Source organism: Rattus norvegicus, chromosome 9, assembly GCF_036323735.1.
Source record: "Rattus norvegicus strain BN/NHsdMcwi chromosome 9, GRCr8, whole genome shotgun sequence".
In the NCBI taxonomy this organism is placed as follows: Eukaryota; Metazoa; Chordata; class Mammalia; order Rodentia; family Muridae; genus Rattus; species Rattus norvegicus.
The window spans coordinates 19,451,425-19,470,737 of record NC_086027.1 but is presented as its reverse complement, the minus strand read 5'-3'; the positions used below and the strand labels follow the sequence as shown (position 1 = coordinate 19,470,737).

At 50.0% G+C, this 19,313-nt stretch overlaps 1 protein-coding gene and 1 long non-coding RNA gene across 5 annotated transcripts in view; one reads left to right on the top strand and one right to left on the bottom strand.

The window, feature by feature from the left end:
• Lrfn2 (leucine rich repeat and fibronectin type III domain containing 2) overlaps positions 1-19,313 on the top strand; it is a 168,751-nt gene that overhangs the window by 93,112 nt on the left and 56,326 nt on the right. The gene's annotated exons all lie outside the window — the stretch shown is intronic.
• LOC134480337 (uncharacterized) lies at positions 1,750-18,910 on the bottom strand. Of its 3 annotated transcripts, XR_010054708.1 has the most exons (4): positions 17,590-18,910; positions 13,138-16,290; positions 10,676-10,794; positions 5,308-5,610 (listed from the first exon to the last, which is right to left on the bottom strand). It is a non-coding gene; the product is annotated as an uncharacterized LOC134480337 (long non-coding RNA). The 3 variants fall into 3 exon arrangements; XR_010054707.1 differs by lacking the exon at positions 5,308-5,610 and adding an exon at positions 1,750-3,717 and having other exon boundaries at positions 13,138-18,910; XR_010054706.1 differs by having other exon boundaries at positions 13,138-18,910.

The following is a 19,313-nucleotide window of genomic DNA, read 5'->3' as shown; positions in this document are numbered from 1 at the left end:
TCTCCATCCTCACATGAAACTGTCTCCTACTGTGTGTGTGTGTGTGTGTGTGTGTGTGTGTGTGTGTGTGTGTGTGTGTGTGTCTGCATGAGTGTACATGAGCTCAGTGGGGAGGGGAAGGTGTATTTGTGATGTCCTATGCTGAGAAGTGACAGTGGGCCAGCCAGCCCCTGCCCTTCAGAGCAGGTAGAAGTAGGCAAGAAACCCGTGAAGGATATAGGACTCCTGCTTTTGCCTGTTGAAGAAGCCAGTGTTCCTGGTATCAGGAGTGGACAGATCATGCACCTTTAATCCCAGAACTCAAGAGGCAGAAGCAGGCAAATCTCTGAGGCAGGACGTCCAGGGCTATGTGTCTCGAAAAACAAAAACCCCACCACGACCACAAATTAGAAGCGCAGGTGGAGGCAGCCATTCTCTCTGAGCCAAGCACACCTTGGGAGGGAATGACTCTGGGGTGACCTTCAACTTGGGCTCAAGGCTGCCCGTGTGGGATTCTGCCTACAGGAAGGAGCTTTTTTTCTCTTTTCTTTTCTTTTCTTTTCTTTTCTTTTCTTTTCTTTTCTTTTCTTTTCTTTTCCGGAGCCGAGGACCGAACCCAGGGCCTTGCGCTTGCTAGGCAAGCGCTCTACCACTGAGCTAAATCCCCAACCCCCGTGGTGTGAGATTCTGATGCTCCAGGGTATGATTGGGGTTCAAGGGCAGAACCTGCTCCAAACCTCCGAGACCTAGAAGGAAGAGAAGGGAGGGGATCCAGATTCTACCTCTGGGCATCCAGGGGTCCTTGTCTCTCCCCAGTACATGCTGGTTTCATTTCCTGCTAATCCTGCACAGTGGCTTTCCCCAAGACACAGTGGGGCTGAGGACTATGAACTCTGTAGTTCCTGTGGGCTGTGGGATGCTCAGAGGAGCTGATCCAGCAACCCCCGGAGAGTTGGCACACATGTTTGATAAACGGCCACCATCACCAATAGAGCACTGTGTCCTCACTGGTAGGGGACTCCACCAAAGGCGAACCCGTGAAGAACAAACCTCCCGGAGAAGCCCCGTGACCCCAGGAAACGCGGGTGGGTTCTAGGGTGGAGGTAGCAGAGGCGCCAGCTTTGCCAGCTGCTCCAGGGTTCAAAAGAGGGAGAGGAGACATCGGGGGACCTGACCATGGCCAGCTGGTCCTGGAGGAGGGGGAGATTTCCAGGAGATGAAGGGTCATCTGGGAGCAGGAAGGGTGGCAGACGACATGCACTGAGTGTCGGGAGTTTACAGGCCGGTGAAGAAGTTCCGTTCCGGGGACTGAAGCAATGTGCCCAGTCAGGCTCAGAAACATCTTTCTTCTCTAAGCTGCTCTGGTGCCCTCTGTGCCTCCATGGGAGAAGACACAAAAAAGAATTCCAAAGGCCAGAAAAAAGATCAGGGAAACATCCGGGACAGCAGCTGTGCAGGGGACAGGGAGGTGGAGGGCAAAGCAGGCAGCCCCTTGGCAGCCTAGTGATGTGTCTGTGTCCCTGGCAGGACTGTGCCACACGGGAGCTCATTACTGTCACTTATCTGCCTGGACTCTGGGCTTTTCTGTAGTCTACTTTACCCAGTCTGAGGCATTCCTTTCAGGCACCTGACCGGCCTTGAGGAACAGGAGAAAGGGCCCAGGTAGAACGTGAAGAGGCCAAGGGTGGAAGTGGGCTGGATGAGGCCTTGTTTGGGGTGGAACTGGCACGAACACTGCAGGGGAGGGTGTGGAGTTTTGATTGACAGGAACAGGCTAGCAAACGGAGCTGGGGTAGGTGGAGCATACAAGGGGCGTGGAGAGTGGTGGGTGGGACCTGGGCCGGGAAGGAGTTCCGGTGAGGCCTAAAAGGGGTGGAGTTGGATGGGGACAGACTGGAGTGGGTGGGGCCTGAGCTAAGTGGAAGGTGGGCAGGAGAAGGAAGTGGGGGCAGGCTGCTAAGGCCACTGGAGGGCTTCGAGTTCTGAATTCAGAAAAGCTGGCAGGTGTCACCATGGCAACTGCAGAGCAGGGACATCTTTGAAAAGGGAAAAGGACAAGTTTGATGATTTTATTTTCTATCTTTACGCTCTTCACCGGGAAGAGAAGTGGGGGCCTTGGAGTGCTGGAGGAGGCTACGCAGGCAGGGATGGTGGACCCCACAGAGACAACAATATGGATCAATCTGCAAGGCTGGTGATGACTGTGCCGTGTAGCCCCCAGGTCCCACTCCCTCTCCTGATGCTGGTCTACCCACACAGTGCCTTCCGGAACCTGCTTTGAGAAGCTGGGTCATCCAGGCCTGCTTCTAGGCAGGTCTTGCCAAATACCCCCACAGCAAAACTTTTCAGGCCCAAGACTTCCATCCCATCTAAAAATGTCCCTGTCTCTATCCATAAGCCTCAAGCTTGGACAAGCTGGGTAGCGCCCTCATGCCTCAACTGCCCAGTGATTGGGGGAGAATCCTAGTACCCAGCCTTCCCATGGCTAGGCTGGTGCTTCAGGCATGATCTGCGGTGCAGCAGGGATCAATCACAGGCTTTGGGGGCTTTAGATGGAACTTAGATGCCACTCTCGCCCTTCACCTACAGGCATAGAGGTACCTCTCTGACTAGGCACCTGCAACAGGTCGTGAGGTCTCCTCACTGAGGAGCCTGGTAGATGGGAGGAGATAGTTCCTCCCAAGCTCTGCCTGCCTCTGTGAGTGCTGCATACCAGAATCCCTGGGCCTCTGTTCCTTGAAGGTGCCTTTTCTCCCTGACAAGAAAGCAGACAGATGAATAGCTAAGGGGTTTTGGTCTCTGTCCCCAGGGTGGGATGTGTGTGCACTGATGGGTACCCTCATCCCAAAGCTTTGAAAACGTCCGTGGGGATATTATTTTAGGCTCTGTCTTAGTTACTGAGAATTTCGGAGTAATTGGATTTTACAGCTAAGTGCCCAGTCAGCAGTCTGATAGGCCTCTCTGTCACAAACAGTAACTCCCAGAGTGTTTCTGCCCTGGCTGGCGGGCCCCACGTAGCGCCTGTGTTATTGATAATTCCTCATCAGAGCTCTGCAGAGGAGGCTTCTCAGTCCTAGGGAAGGAAGGGAGGCCCAGAGAAGTCAAGGAACTCATCCAAGGTCACTCAGCAAGCAGGTTAAGGAATTGGGATTCAAACCCCGAGCATCGCATAACTGTAAACTATGGTCCTAGATGGATCCTGGGCTGATTTCTGACCACTCGTTCCTTGTATCATTAGGCCTCATCCTTTTAGCCTCTATCAAAAACCAAAAAAGTACTGCTGCTGACAGGGTAGGGCTGTGGATAACGACTAAAAGAGTTCTCAGGCCAGGCATATAATACAGCAAGCACTAAATCAATGTTGACTTTCAGCCCCTGCCTTGTACAAAGGCTGCGCAGGGGCGGGGCTAGGGGTGGCGGTGCTATGCCCATATCCAGATTATCAGGTCTCAGGAGTCCTTGAAATTTTCCTAGAAACAGCCTCTAAAATAAAAGTCAAATTGTATGCCAAATCGGGTTCTGCCGCAGCATGGATTCTTGGGGCTGGCAGGCTTCCCATGCAGGAGGGGGAAGGAATTGCATGCTCCATGAGGGTGTGGCCCTGTTATAGCCCACAGCCTCCAAGGTGATCAGTATGTGAGAACTAGAGAGCCAAAGGATCCTCCCCTCCTCGCTGGCTTTGGTCCATGCTCTGAGACTCATCTTTTCCTCGGAAATCCAGGGTCTTCCTCCAAATGGCTGTGGAAATCCAAAATTGGGTTTAGGCTCCACTCACCGGGAAGTTCCCTCAGGACACTACCCTACTCACCCGGAAGTCCCCTCAGGACTCTGCCCGACTCATCGGGAAGTCCCCTCAGGACTCTGCAAACAGGCAAGTATGGAGAAAGAGAGAGTCAGGAGTGAGATGCTCAGGATTCTAGATATTAGAAGTCACTTCATGAACTCCCCATTTTCCAGAGAGAAGTACTGAGGACTAAGGAAGAAAATGGTGTGGCCAGGTCAGAGTTGGAATTAGTGCTCCATGGATCTTGACCCGAAGATCTTGTACCTTGTAGCTGCTACAGATCAGCTGGGTGAAACCTGGCACCCCTTTCTCATGTCAGCTTTGGGAGTTGAACCCTCCTAGGGGTAGGGGAAGGTGGGGGTGAGTCACAGTCTTAGATTCAGTCTAACACCCGTAGTGTGTTTTTGAACACCTACTGTGTGATCCACTATAAAGCTACCATAATGACTGGTTCCTTTAAAAAGAACTAGGGTGGGCCAGCAAGTTGGCTCACTGTGTAACTTGAATGAGTGGATTATTCCTCTCTGATGTTTCCCAGCTGTGTGATCATGGACAAGTGGCTCAACCTCTCTGCTCCTCCTTGTAAAACAGGTAGCGATGGCTTGACTCCTTAAGTTGTGGTGAGATATAAATGACTGTATGGACTTCAGAGTAAGTAGACACTCCTCTGAACCAGGGTGGCCGTGTGGCACAATGAATACTGTCATAATTTCAGGTCCTAAAATTGTTCTGACAACTCTAGAAGGGGTCAACACAGCATGGCTCCAACCTTATCCTGGGGGTTGTGTCAGAGGAAGGAATATTTGTGGCCTATGCGCACATGATACTCTGTGCAGCTGCTGAGGCTGGAGTCTCTGGCCGGTCCCTACAGGACTGTGCACCGGGCCTTTGGACTCCACACACTGGCTTCTCTTTGTGACTTTACTCACCAGCCCCAAATGCTAACTCCTACAGGGAGGAGTTCACCTGAGGATGTCCCACAGCAACCTGTGGACAATATGGAAATGCATCCCAAAGGAAGAGAGGTTCAGTGAGTCACGGCTATGGCTAGCTATGGCTGCTAAGAAACAGGAGACAGGAGCAGAGAGTACAGGTTGCAGAGAGGGCTGTCCTGAGCAGAGTGGGCTGCCCTGAGTGGCATGAGGCTACAAGCTCCCGTCTGGTAGTTGTCCATACAAGGGCCTTATTATTGAGAGAGGCAGGGCTAATTCAACAGCCCTACATGGGAAAATGAGAGGATGCTGGGAAAACACTTCCCATCATCACCAAGATTTATTTGGCTCCAGTGACAGGCTGTCTGCCCCAGCCTACCACAGAGTACAGCAACATCTTCGTCTGGCTGTGTGACCTTGTGTGGCACACCTAACATCTCTGGGCTTCCAGAAACCGAAGCACAGAGATAACCTTGCTGGAGGCAGGCAGCCAGGTCACATTGTCCTCAGAGATTGCCATCAGTTCTAAGAGCCTGTGAGCCTCTTCTTAGCCAGCCTCCCAGGAGGTCCCTTGACTCAGGGAAAGAAGCCAAAACAAAGCTGTAGGGGGACAGAAAAGGAGCCACTTTTAATTAGAAAACACGTCGCCCTTCTGATTATCAGACTTCTTCAAAGAGCCTTTGAGAAAGTACCGGGAGAACACAAGCCCCGTCCACGGAGCTGACTTGACTCCATGCTCCAGCCAAGCACTGGAATTCCACAGACATAATGTGCAGCAGCAGTCGAGGGCTGCTGGCCCTGGCCGTCAATCCGTCCCCACAATCAAACAGCATGCATGATTTTAATTAACGAAGAAGGCAGAAGAGATACAGGGAAGCAGCGTCTGGGCCATTTCCTATCGTGGCTGAGCCATCCCTAGGGGTCCAACCAGGGTAGGAAAGAAAAAGCTGTTCATCATTGGCTTCCTAGACAGTGACAGGATTGGGTAGACAGCTCTGAGTCCCTGAGGCCCTGGCTGATATGAGCTGGCTTCTGCTAGGGTGTGGGGGGAAATAGCTAAGTGCACGGATGCCCAAGGCAAGGTGTAGAAGGTGGGCATACCACGGAGAGATGGACAAAAGGCCTTCTCTGGAAGCCCTGGGAGTTTTAAGCTGAGGCTGTGAAGGATGTATACAAGTTTGCCTGGGTTAAAACGGACAGTGGTCTCTGAGCCATTCCCTCTAAGTAAGCTAGCATTTACAGGGCTCCTAGAGTGCCCAGATCTCTCACGGTTGAAGAAAACATTTGTGTTTCAGTCAAGCCTGGATTGTATTTACCCTTCTACAAATGAAATTATAAAATATCATTTTTAATACGTTTTTATAGAGAAAGGAGCCAGAGGGGGGCAAGTGCCTGGGGCCCTGTGAACTCACAGTGGTGTTTTAAAAACCGAACCCATGACTAAGAAGGTGCTTTCCTGGCTGTCCCTCCAAGCCCCAGCTTTAATTAGCTATGTGCCCCTGAGCCATTGTGAACCCTCTTTGATGATCAGCTTGCCCTTCTGGGGACCTGGAAGTAATAAACCCATCTCTAAGGCTGCACACTCCAGGCACTGGTGACCCCAGAGCGAATTGGGTAAGACAACACTGGAATTACAGAGCAAGCTGCAACAGCCTTGAGCCTGGGGGAAGTGAGACCTTCCGGGAAGATTAGGGAGCTGCTGCAAAGATAGGACCCATCTCAGGACTTAGGTCTTCAGAAAGATAAGGTCCTGCCCCCCCCCCATCCCACTTCTTGTTCCTCCCAGTACACCTTTCTGAAGGAGAAAGAGCAAGTAGGTTCTCCTGTTTCTAGGGATGAAGGGAGCCTCTGTGATCTCAACATGAAAGAGATTTCTGTGTGTGCACCTACTCCTGTGCCTGAGGCCCTACCCTCTGTGCCTGTCTCCAGCCCCTCCTGCACACAGTGGTAGCATCATGCCAGTGAGTATGTGTTCTGTGCAAGGTCCCGGTGTTTAATGGAACCTCCTCCCTCATCCCTACCCCAGCAAGCTCCCAAACTCCTTCCTTCTCCACTTGGCTTCCAGGCTTCCTCACTTTGCCTCCAGATTACACAGGTTCCCCGACAGCACTCTAAGGTCCAGTGACATCTCTCAGTTGGGCACCAGTTAAGCCTGGGCATGCACCAGCTGGCCTAATGCTGGGGCCCAGCTGTAAGTGACCAGTGAAAAAGCATTATCCCCCCCTCCCCCGCCCAGCTCTGCCCAGCCCCTCAGGGGCTGCAGTGACTTCTACAATCTTCTTGTCTGTGGTCAGGATGTACCATGGCTGTCCCCTCAGAACATGACATGTTGTAGAGGACAGCTGAAGTGGGACATTTCCCCTCTTTCTCAGATACCTGGAAGGTCATGGGGAAGGGCTCCCAGAATTGCGTTCCTCTCAAAGAAATAGGAAGTTGTGACCTTTAAGTGAAGGTCACCTGTACTCTCACAGCACAGCCTTAGAATAAGGACCTGGAGGTGACATCATACTGGATTGTTCCCTGATTCTGGCCTTCTAAGAAGGAGAGCTAGGACTAGGAAGGTAGGCCAGTCTTTAACTTCAGTCCCCGGAGCCCACATTTTAAAAATGAGCACAGTAGTAATTCTGGGCTAGGGAGACAGACACAGGAGAATCCCTGGGCTTGTTGGCCAGCCAACCTCCAGGCCAAGGAGAGATCCTATTTCAACAAAAATTATGGTGCATATCTCCTGAGGAATGACACCTAAGGCTGTCCTTAGTCTCTACACACATGCATATGTCCATGCACCTGAATGCAAGTGTACCTACATACCTCGTGTGTACACACAGACACATATAGAGATCAAGAAGCTGGAATGGTAGAGCACACATGTAACTCCAGCACTCTGCAGGAGGACGAGGAGAGGTCAAGCTTAGTCTGGGCTCCATAGCAAAAAAAGCTGCGTGAAGGTGGAGGCAGAGATCAGAGAAATACCAAAAATTTAGAGGAGTCATTTGAAGCCAGAAGGGGCAAGGTATGAGTCTCAGCTAAAGCCAACAGTGGGAGTGACCCCTGGGTCTCATACTTTGGTGTCCAGAGCCATGGGGAAAGATGTTTCTCTGGGGCTAGGGAGATGACTCAGAGAAGACCTGGACTGGAGGGTCTCGGATCCTAGTGTGCCCATGGCAGGATGGGAAATGAAGACAGGAGAATCCTCGGGAGCATGTGGGACAGCAAGCCTGGGTGAACCAAAGGGCTCTGTCTCAAACAAGGTGGAAGGGGACTTCCACACACCCACCATGGTGCATGTACCTGTAAAGACGCATGCATGTGCGCATGTGCATGAACACACACAGACACACACACACACACACACACACATATGCACATACACACATATACATACACACACATGCACATACACGCATATACTACATACACACAAACACATACACACACAGAGACACACATACACACATACACACACATACACACATATGCACATACACACAAACACACATATACATACACACACATATACACATACACACAAACACATACACACACAGACACACACACACATACACACATATGCACATACACACAAACACATACACACACATGCACATACACGCATATACTACATACACACACACATACACACACAGACACACACAGACACACACACACATACACACATATGCACATACACACAAACACATACACACACATGCACATACACGCATATACTACATACACACACACACACATACACACACAGACACACACACACATACACACATATGCACATACACACAAACACATACACACACAGACACACACACATACACACATATGCACATACACACAAACACATACACACAGACACACATACATACACACATATGCACATACACACAAACACATACACACACAGACACACACACACATACACACATATGCACATACACACAAACACACATATACATACATACACATGTACACATACACACACACGCACATATGCACATACACACAAACACACATATACATACACACACACGCACACACACACACACGCACACACACCCACACACACACACACACGTGGATTCATGTGGAAGATGCCCTGAGAGCTGAGCCTGGTATTCTGGGAGCACTGACTGCTGTGGTCGCCTCACGAGGGACAGGTGTGCCTTGTCATGGCTCAGGTGGCTGGGCTGGAGTTGAAACAGGGCTCCGTGTCTTTGATGTCTGACACATGCTCCTCCCTTGTAGGCGCTTCCTGGGGACACAGGACATCTAAGCCAGGAGGAAGCATAAGTGATTCTGAGATGCTTTGAGGACCATCTGGCCTCAGCACGGGGCTGAGACGCTTGTCAGTTTATCAGCACCGCGGCTGGCCATTTCTTAGTGGAGAGTGGGCCTGAGCCTGGCTGGGGCACAGAAGGTTAACTTCTAAGGGGAGGGGAGGGAAGGTGGGCAGGCAGCTGGACTCCAGGGGCAAGGGTGAACAGATGGGCGCTGCGTGTCTCTGATTGGCCCCCTGTCCCAGCATGTCACTCTGGAAGGATCACTTCCATAACAGGCAGAGAAACAGGTGCAGAAAGAGCCACTGACTGGGAGCACGGAGTGAATGAAGGGTGTGAACGCCAGGGCTGGGAGAGGTAGGAGAGTCTACGCCAAAGAGAGCCACATTCACGGCACGCTTGGAGACGTTGAAAATGAACTGTGAGAGAGACACAGTTCAGACCTGTCAGCCTGCCAAGGTGCCTGGAGGTGGGGATGGCAGCCTCCTGCAGGGGAACTGTGAGGGGAAGAAGAGTTGAGAATAGTGTGTCAATTGACGCTCAGGTTTGTGACCTACACATCAGGAGAGGGAAGGATGGTCCTTCTGAGGCAGCAGTGTGGGTGCACAACAGATATAGGACAGGAGATTTCCAAAGACCATTGTGTGTGTGTGTGTGTGTGTGTGTGTGTGTGTGTGTGTGTGTGTGTGTGCAGGGTCATTTCTCAAGGACTGTCCACATGTTGGGTGTGTGTGTGTGTGTGTGTGTGTGTGTGTGTATGCAGAGTCATTCCTCAAGTACTGTCCACCCGTGTGTGTACTTGCATACATGCATGTGTTGTGCGCACGCACAAGCACATGGGCACACACACACACACATACACACACACACACGGGAACTTTGGAATGTAAACTAAAGGGGTGTTCTGCTCCATAGTTCTCCACCTTATCCCCTTAAGATGGTGCCTGCCATTGACCTTGATGCTAGTCTGGCCTGCATCCCCAGCATCCATCTTTCTCTACCCCACAATGACATTCTTCTAGGTACACGAAGCTAAACTCAGCTTTTACAGGAGTTCTGGGGACCTGAACTCAGTCCCTTGGTGTTGTAAATACTTTACCAACTGAGCGACTTCCCAGCTCCTACCTGGTTTTTGACATGAGGTTTCTCACTAGCCTCATCAACTAGGCTGGCTGGCCGCTGAACCCAGGCATACACCAGTTCTGACTCCCTAGCGATGGCATTAGGATGGGGCACAACAACCACCATGTCACATTGGCTCTGGGGACTGAACTCAGGTTCCCATGACTGTATAGAAGGCACTTACAAACAAAGCCACATCTCCCTGGTTCCTTACTTTGAGGCTACAAGTGACCACAGGGGTCACTTTGCTTCCTGTACCCCCTAGGTCTCCCATTTCTGCTGTGGAACATTTGTAGCTTTCAGCTCGGGTCTTCAGACACAGACCCTGCCCGCAGAGATTTGAGACATTCAAAACAGGAAGCGTTTTGTTCTTGCACTGAGTGACTAAATCTGCATGTTCTCAGTTTTGCAAAACTCTGTCCAATGTAGTCCTGGGTTGATGGAATTGACAGGCTGTTTTGACCAACAGAAGGAGCCAAAGGTGAGACAGAGAGAAGCTGGAGTGGTGGGGCACAGACGGAGGAGGGCCAGGAAGAGAGAAGGGAAGGGTAAGGTCTTAGTGCTCTCACCGTAGTCTTCCTGCTTCCTGTAGACTTGGATAGGCTCAAGGATGCAGTCTCTGTGCATACAGGGCACCTGTTGGCAATCACACAAAACCTGCTGGTGCCTCTCTGTGAGGGTGTCTGTCCTGTAGAGGAGACAACAGGGCATGCGGCTCACTGAGTAACTGTGAACTGAGGCTGTGTTTTAATTTTGTGTTAGCCTTTAAGAGTATTTGTTGTTCTTCCCAAGGACCCTGTTGAGCTAGCTGCAGGTCTCAGACGTAGCCTAGTGAAACCTGACCATCCAGGAGCATCTGAGAGGGCTTGACAGGGCCTCCCCAGGATTGGGGCAAAAAGGAAGGACTGTAGGGAATAATAACTTGGTGCTGTCTGTTTCTGGAAAAGAACTGGGAATTCTTGGTGCATAGAGACAGAGTCATACATTGACCTGAGTCCCTCTGCCCAGCACGGAGTGTTTTCTTAAACAGAACTTATAACAGAAGGGCATTTGAGGGTGACAAGGAGCTTCCAACCTGGGCTGGTAGACTTATGAGGGTCTTGCAAGATGGAGAACTATTCAATGGTGTGCCCATGTTAGCCTATGCCATTGCCAAATGCATGCTTCGCTGACTTGTAACAGGTATTGAGTGTGTACAACTCCCTCGCAGTGGAGTTTTCCATGGTAGGGTGAAAGCATACATTTTTTAAAGCCTACTCAACAACCTACCCTCTAGCCCATCCCCCACCAGAGGTGGTGGAAAAGAACGGTTATTAGGACACGGGGGAAGTAGACTTGTTTAGAAATAGTTCTTTGGGGGTGATTCCAATCTTCATTCTTCTCAGTCCAGTTCACAAACACGAATCAGCAGCTGTAGTCCAGACAGCACCCAGGAATCAGGGCAGTTCAATCCAGAAGAAACTGGGAGGTTCACCAGCCAGCCTGAATCCTCTGCCGAGAGAGCAAGAAGCCACAGGAACCTCACGCGAAATTGCTTGGCCAGTTTCTCCCTATGATGTCAGCACAGCAAAGCTCAGCAAAGCAATGTAAGGCAAACCAATACATGCACGTCCTCAGCAAAAGAATAGGGAGGCAGAGCAAAGCCAACCAATGCTTGAGTTCCCACTGTCTGTGAGGTCATATTTATATTCCTTCTAGACATGTGCATGCTATAGCAAAACATTCTTTCACCCGTGTGCTCCAGCAAAGCATCATGTGGCATAACTGATTTTCCAAAGAAACCAGAAGTGTCCTCTTCATTAGGGTTTGGAGATCTGTTGAAGGTTGGAGTTGAGTGTCCATGGCTGGTCTTCTCCATCCGATCAGAAGGTGCTGATGCTAAGGAAGAAGTCTTCCATCATACTAGGAGAGGCCAGTTCTCACCACGACGGCCTCTCAGCTTTATAGAGGAGATAGATTCCTGGGGATAACATTGTGCTGTGATCAAGTATCACGAAAGGTCTTGGTGTGAGAACTGTGGAGCAGTAATGGAGTTGGATCAGAGGAGATGACGCATCCCGTGAGGGGAACAAGAGTCAGCGCCGAAGATCATTGTCTTAATTGGGGTTTCTGTTGCTGCGATAAAACACCATGACTAAAAGAAATTGTGACAGGAAAATCGTAGTCCACATCATCCAGAAAAGCCAGCACCAGAACGTAAGAACGGGAGGCAGAAACTAGTGCAGTTTGTGGAGGACTGCTGCTCACAGGCTTGTTCTTTAGCGCCCTGCTTGCCTTCTTATACATCTCAGGACCACCTGCCCAGGTGTAACACCGCCCACAATGGGCCTCTTGTCAAATTGATGCAGCAATGCATTACTAGTATACCATAACCTTTTCTTCCTTGTTTATCCCAAATATCTCATATTGCTATCAACATCTGGGAAGTGTTCCTGCAGCAAACATGGACTGGGTGGAAAGAAGGGTACCAGCAGAGACACCTGGGTAAGAGATTACAGAGCAGTCAGGAGGATCGGGTGGAGTGCGCTGTCTTGCGTGACAGGGAATAGTAGACGTTCTCCTGGAGAGCCAGGTAGGGACGTAGTCATGGGGCACTGGTACCCCCAGGAAGACGCACAAACCGCTCTACATCCCACGAGAGCCACTGAAGGTTTGAGCCAGGAAGATGTGTATTCACATCCACCCTGGTAACTAGTGTCTCCGTCTACAGTGTAAACCATGGGTTTGAAGCAGCAAGAAGTAGATGCGAAAGACATCGTCACGAGAGCATTGCACTGGTTCAGGAAAGAAATGGCTGCTTCCACACACGAATTCTGCTGGCAGATAATAGAGACATCTCCCTGTACCCCAAAGCCACCTCTAGTTCCGAATTCAGCGTCATCATATTAGTTACGAGGAAAGGTGGTAGAAGAGACAGAAGGCCTTAGTTGGAAAATAGAAGCTTATTTTCATCTTAAATAAAAACCCAGAGGAATCCATAGCTTTCTCTCTTATTGCCCAACCGGACAGGTCCTGCTATTTGTAAACTCACTAGGGTCCAGGATGGTGCAGCTCAACCATCTCGTCCGCACTCCAGCCATTGGTTAGGATGCATCTGCAGGCAAAGCCGAGAGGGACCCTGCAGCCCTGCAAGACAGCATGGGTGGCCAGCATCAGTTTGTTCGAAACCGTCCCAGTCCTGTCTACCACCCTCCCACACTTCCACAACTCTGCACTTGGCCCCTGGGGCCAAGCGGGAGTTAGCGTGGGAACACAGGCTAGCTCTTTTCAGATTCTTCCTCTCAGCTCCTGTTTCTCTCTCCAACAGCCAGTGAGAGTGCCACTCCTTGATTTTACTCAGGGCGCCCTGAGTTCGTTAGAGTAATTACTGCTCTTTCAATAAATGGTGAGGTTTTAATTTCACCAAGGCATGCATAAATCGCACACTTTGCATTTTTTCTGCCGTAATCAATACTGTAACAGAATTAAGAAGTCTCAGCCAGACTTGTGTTCTTACCCAAGCTATTGAAAAGTAACCTGCATACCTACAGACGAGACCTCCGCTAACACAATTCTGCAGGGCTAAAGACTGTGTCTGTACTCTATCTACGTTTTCCTAGTTCCTTCGGGGCGGTGTTTTGTTTTTGGAGGGGTGCCTCCAATATCCTTGCTACGACAGGTAAAGCTCTGGCTTTCTTTCATCCTCAGATCTTACTCATGTCCACCAGTAAGATTAATTTTCATTACTTTTGTGTGTGTGTGTGTGTGTGTGTGTGTGTGTGTGTACACGTATATGCCATGCATGCGTTTGCTTCATGGAGTCCAGAAGTCATTGGACCCCCAGAATTGGAGCCATAGGCAGTTGTGAGACGTCTGACTTGGGGGTGGGGAGCCAAAGTTGGGTCCTCTGCAAGAGTAACCAGTACTCTTTACCGCCAAGCCATCCTCTCAGCACCCTGTCCTCTGTCCGTCTATCCCTTTAGCACCTCTGCCTTCTGAGATAGTGTTGCTGAACTTTCTCTTACTGTAGTCAGGAGGCTCCAGTTTTGTATGGTTAGTGGCCTATTTTATTCACAGATGCATTTGGGAGTCTTCAACACCGCCTGGCATGTGATACAGGTTTTAGGAATTATTTACCACAGGAATAAATGAATAACACACACACACACACACACACACACACACACACACACACACACACACAATATGTATGAGTTTTTATGTTTGGAATGTCTACATTTCTGTGTTTTAAGGGGCTTCGCATGCAGCGCCTCCTACTGGAAAGTTCGGCTAGTTGATGCAATGAATAGATGAAGTAAATGCTACATTACAATGAAAACAATCCGTTCATTCTCTCAGTCAGCAGCCATCCCTCTCCCCTAGCTTTCCCACAGACCCAACTGGCTACAAGGATGGAGACCAGACATTTATTCTCGGCCCTTATCTCTTTAGCACATGGCCAGTTTTAACAAGAGCGTTTAACGACTGTCACATGAAGATGTCAGTGTGGACGCTGTCCCTCCGCAGCTGGGGCTTATGAAGCCCCCTCATCTTTCTGGTTGATCTACTGCAGGGCCCTTTCTATCAGAGGGACGTTCTGTGGGCCAGCTCACTCACTTCCTCTGCCACCGAAGCTCCCTGGATGGGGTTATCTGCCAAATAGACCCTCTCCCATGCAGACCTCGTCTCTGGTAATGCTCCTGCTACAGAGCTAGACAATTAGAGGTAATTGGGACAATCAGCATTTATTATGGCAATTTGTGCTTTTGAGGAACCTGCCACCCGGTTTGGGAATCCATCCAGCTGTCATTCCGACAGACAATTCAGAGCCCACAGATTGGCTTTTCCCGGGCTCACCGGAGGGCCTGGGGACAAGGCTAGACTCACCCACCAATCAGAGAAGGGTATGCAAATCAGGGCCTGGGAATAAGAAGGTATCTCCTCCATTACTGGGGCTTGGGGAGGAGGCCTGGGGCGGTGGCCAGCCCCTGGTGACTGATTTTAACGCCACATTAACCAGATGTTTGACTTAATTGACAGAAATACTTCTCAGCTGAGTGGCTCAACGCTTAGCCTTGCTATCGGTGGGAGCTTAAGCAAAGGAGCCTCTTTGAGGAGACTTCACATGCTAGCCCACAATTAGGCTTTGAACGCCTGGTCTCCCATTCATTCCTCTGCTGCGTGCAGGCAGCGTTATGCAGCAGTTATAAATGTTGGCTCGTGGCTATGGTTCTCTGGTCTAAATGTCCTCTGTATTGGTTGTTAGCTGCACGATCATTGTTTCTCACCGCTGTGATAAAATCTCAGATATTTTATCTGATGGTTTCAGGGGTTCGGGGTCCATCCTGTGGGGATGGTGTGACAGCTGGAGCAAGTCCTGATGTGTCAGCTGGGGTGTAAGGCTCCATTGCTGACCAGGAGGCTGATTTAGATGGGAATCAGAGGGGCCGAACAGCTTCCGAGACCCATCCCGGAGGTCCACTTTCACTGTCTAGGCAACACAGTCCCAAGATAGAGCCACCAGGGGTGTCACCGTTTGAGACCTTCTGACTGCATCACTGCAGGAAAGTGACTTGAGATGACTTACAAACCAGACGAGAACAGTTCCTAACAGAAGACTGAAGTTGAACGTTTCATGTGCCCACTTAAACTCCCCTTTCCAGGCGTGCAAGCCCTCGTGGTGATTCTTCACCCACCATGTGTGAGGCAGCAAGTGTCAATGTTTGGGGCTCAGTGGGTAAAGGGGCTTGTCCCCAAGCTTGAGGACATGTGTCCAATTCCTGGAAAGTTGCCAAAGCAGAGAGCCAAGTCCTGTAAGTTACTCATTGAGCTCCACAGAGTCACACAGTGCCAGGTCCCGGTTCAGCTGTACCCATGGGCACTGCACTTATCTACATACTTGGAGCTGGGTTGCTGGTTCCCGCGCCTGCCATCCCACGCACAGGAACTGGAAAGAGAAGCTGGTCATCAGAGCTTTCTCCGAAGCAGAGGCTACAGAGACTGTAAACACTTGCCCCGCTGCTTCCGTTACCTTTGGAGAACACGACTGTTGGCCGAAGGTTGTTCTGCACATCAACCCACCTTGGTAGCTGAGAGCAAAAGCCCAGTGTGTACACACGGCTGTGGAGAGTTCTGGAATAAACACTAAGGCAGGCTGCTGCCGTTTTCCAGGGTCTTAAGTTTTTGCTGCTCCTGTGTAGGGACTCTACAATGAGAAGATCCACAGTTCAGTTCTCCATGCCCCTCCTAGTGCAAGCCATCGCTGGCTGTGAATAGGGTGAATGCCTTGCAGTGAGGTCTTCTTCACTGGGGTAAGTCAACCAGCCCGCCCACCACCCCCACCTAACTCGATGGCATTCACACCCAAAAACTGACAAAGCTGTTCTCTCTACTCTAGTGCTTCCTGTATGTCCACACTAGGATGAAGGGGAGACAGGCTCAGTGCAGTGAAAGGAGGGATGAACTTCAGTGATGAATTTGGGGTCAGTGAGATGGCTTAGCCAATATAGGGGCTTGCTGCCAAGCTTGATGACCTGAGTTCAATCCCTGTGACCTATATGGTGAAGGGAGAAATCTGACTCCCCCAAATTGTCCCCTAACTTTTGCAAGTGAACTCACTCAGCCACCAGCAAAATAAGTTAATATGAAGTTTTTTAATAAGCAAAGTTCCATAATAGCAAGAACTCATCAGCCTTTGATCTTAATATTTGGTGCAATAAAAACACCTCAGCTATGTAAGTGACCCTGAAAGGGGCTACCACACTCTATGTGGTCATCAAAAACCCAGGCTCAGGATGGATGGCTGCCTTCACCCATGGCTGCAACTCCTAGAACTTATGTTCCTCTTGGCAATTGTGGTGGGACAGGAGAGAGCCTGGACTTTACAAGGTGACCATGATGAATATCCTCACAGGCAGCCATGAAGTCTGCAAGAGGTCTGGAAGCATTGTGGAGAAGGAAGGAGAGCTGGTGACTGGTGGATTCCAGAAGTGTCTAGCACAGGTGTTTCACAAAATCTGTAGAAACCTTAGGCTTTTCTGATGACCCTTTCCATCTGAGGCCCTCCGTAAGACAAAGAAACTACTCGCTTCCGAGGGGGAGTAACATCCAGCATTTACGCGTGTGGCTGGCTTGATAGTTATTTTGAGGAGAAAGGGGCTAATCCTAGATGCGGAACCTCCCTGTGGAATGCTGGGCTGTTTTCTGGAGCAGACAGCTCACCTATGTAGATTTTAAAGGCTCAGATCCACACTGCATAATTAGGATGCCTCCTTTGCATTGGAACTGTGAGGAAATGTACTCTGCTGGTTTGGTGACAGGAATATGAAACTGCTACTGTCCATTCATAACTCTGCATGGTGTCGTCACTCAGTGAGCAAAGACTGGGGGTGAAGCGGCAGGCATGAACAGGTAGGTGTCAGTAGGGGAGAAGGAAGAGGAGGAGGCAGAGGAAGAGGAAGAGAAGGACAAAGGCATAGGAGGGAGTACCCTAGGGACGACTTACGGTGGAGGCTTTGGGTAACAGCTCCATCCTTCCCTCAGAAAGGATTCAGAGAGCTGCATGGTTCGCCTGTTCCTGGTTGAGCTCAGCTCAAACGGGGTTTGCTAGGAAGCCATTCTCCTTGATGCCAGAATTACTCTGTGAGTCCAGCTCCTCTGAGGCATCCTCTTGTGACTGTGTGAAACTTTTGCATCACTGTGACCAAAGTACCTAACAGCCTTTAAAAGGAGGTTTATTGTGAATCATCATTCAGGAGGATTTGAACCCCTCACGGTAGGGAAGCCAAACTTGGGAGACTCCATCCAATGCAGGTAGTTGGATCATGAGGTGGCTGACTGGAAGCAGAGAGGGGGAGGAGACGCCAAGGGTGTAAGTATAGCTTTCGAAGACCTGCTCTCTCTCTAGGACCACCTCCATCTCGGCTCCTACAGGCTTAACAGTCTTCAGAACAGCACCACAACCTAAGGCCTGGTACCCAACACTTGATCCTGCCGGGGACACTCCAAAGGACACAAGGAAGACAGCTATTGTTTTTCTGTTTGGTTGGTTGGTTTTTGTTTTTCTCTTTCTCTCCTCTGCTTCTCTCTGGAGAGAGCCAGGAGCCTTAGGACTGGTTCTCCAACAGCCTTTAATAACTATGTAGCCGTAGAGAACACTCAACGATCTGTTTTCATTTTGTTTCGTTGTGAAAATATTAACAATTCCCTTAGGGATCCGGGAGAATTAAAGAAGCCAACAAATGAATCAGCTTTGATAACTGTAAAGAGACCCAAACACAAAGGGATACTTGTGACATCCTGTCATTATCACGGCTGTCCTGTGGCCCTCACCACACGTGGAGCACAAGAGACAAGATTTTCAGCAGTTGGAAGTCCTCAGAACAGCACCAGAGTGAGGCCAGTTCCCATGGAGGAACCAGTTTCACCTGGTTCTAAGTTTCCCTATGGCTCCGGTCCTATAAGCCACCTGTGACTTCCTGGCAGGTAGCAGCCTCTTCCTTTTAGTCTGAAAATGAATCCGTGCTACTGCTGAAGCTCTCTGTTGGAATTTTACCTCGGCATAACAAAGGACCACAGACTTAACACATGAGGGCAGATTTATTACCTCAGAGTGGTGGCCAAGCCTCTGGTGTGTCAGGGCCTTGTGGCTGAAGCATGATTCTCATTTAGAAGCTTGACCAGAAAATACCCAGTTCTGATTTCCCCCACAGTGCCCTGGGGTTTTAGTTCCTTGGTGCTAAAGCTCAGGTGCTTTCTCTTCTTGCTGGAGCCCTCTTAACTCCTTGAGACTACCCATAATCCCTTACTTCTCGAGACTACCCATAATCCCTTACTTCTCGAGACTACCCACAATCCCTTACTTCTCGAGACTACCCATAATCCCTTACTCCTTGAGACTACCCATAATTCCTTACTTTTTGAGACCACCCATAATCCCTCTTCACCATCAACAGGAGACATTCCTCTTGTACTTGCTATCTGTCTAGCCAGGGGACAGGCCGAGGCCTTGCAAGGTCTTCTGCTAAGGTCAGGCCCACCAGGTGCCATCTGTTTTGACTTAGTTGTCGGTTGGTGAGGGACCTCCACTGGTAGCTTAGTCCATGTAATTCAACTCAGTCACAGGAGTGTTGGCTCATTATAGTCATCTGTCCCCATCCATTACATGCAAGAGAATAAGGACTGTCTGTAGAGTAGGAAGCTTGGGAGTCCTCTGAGAATTCTACCTGA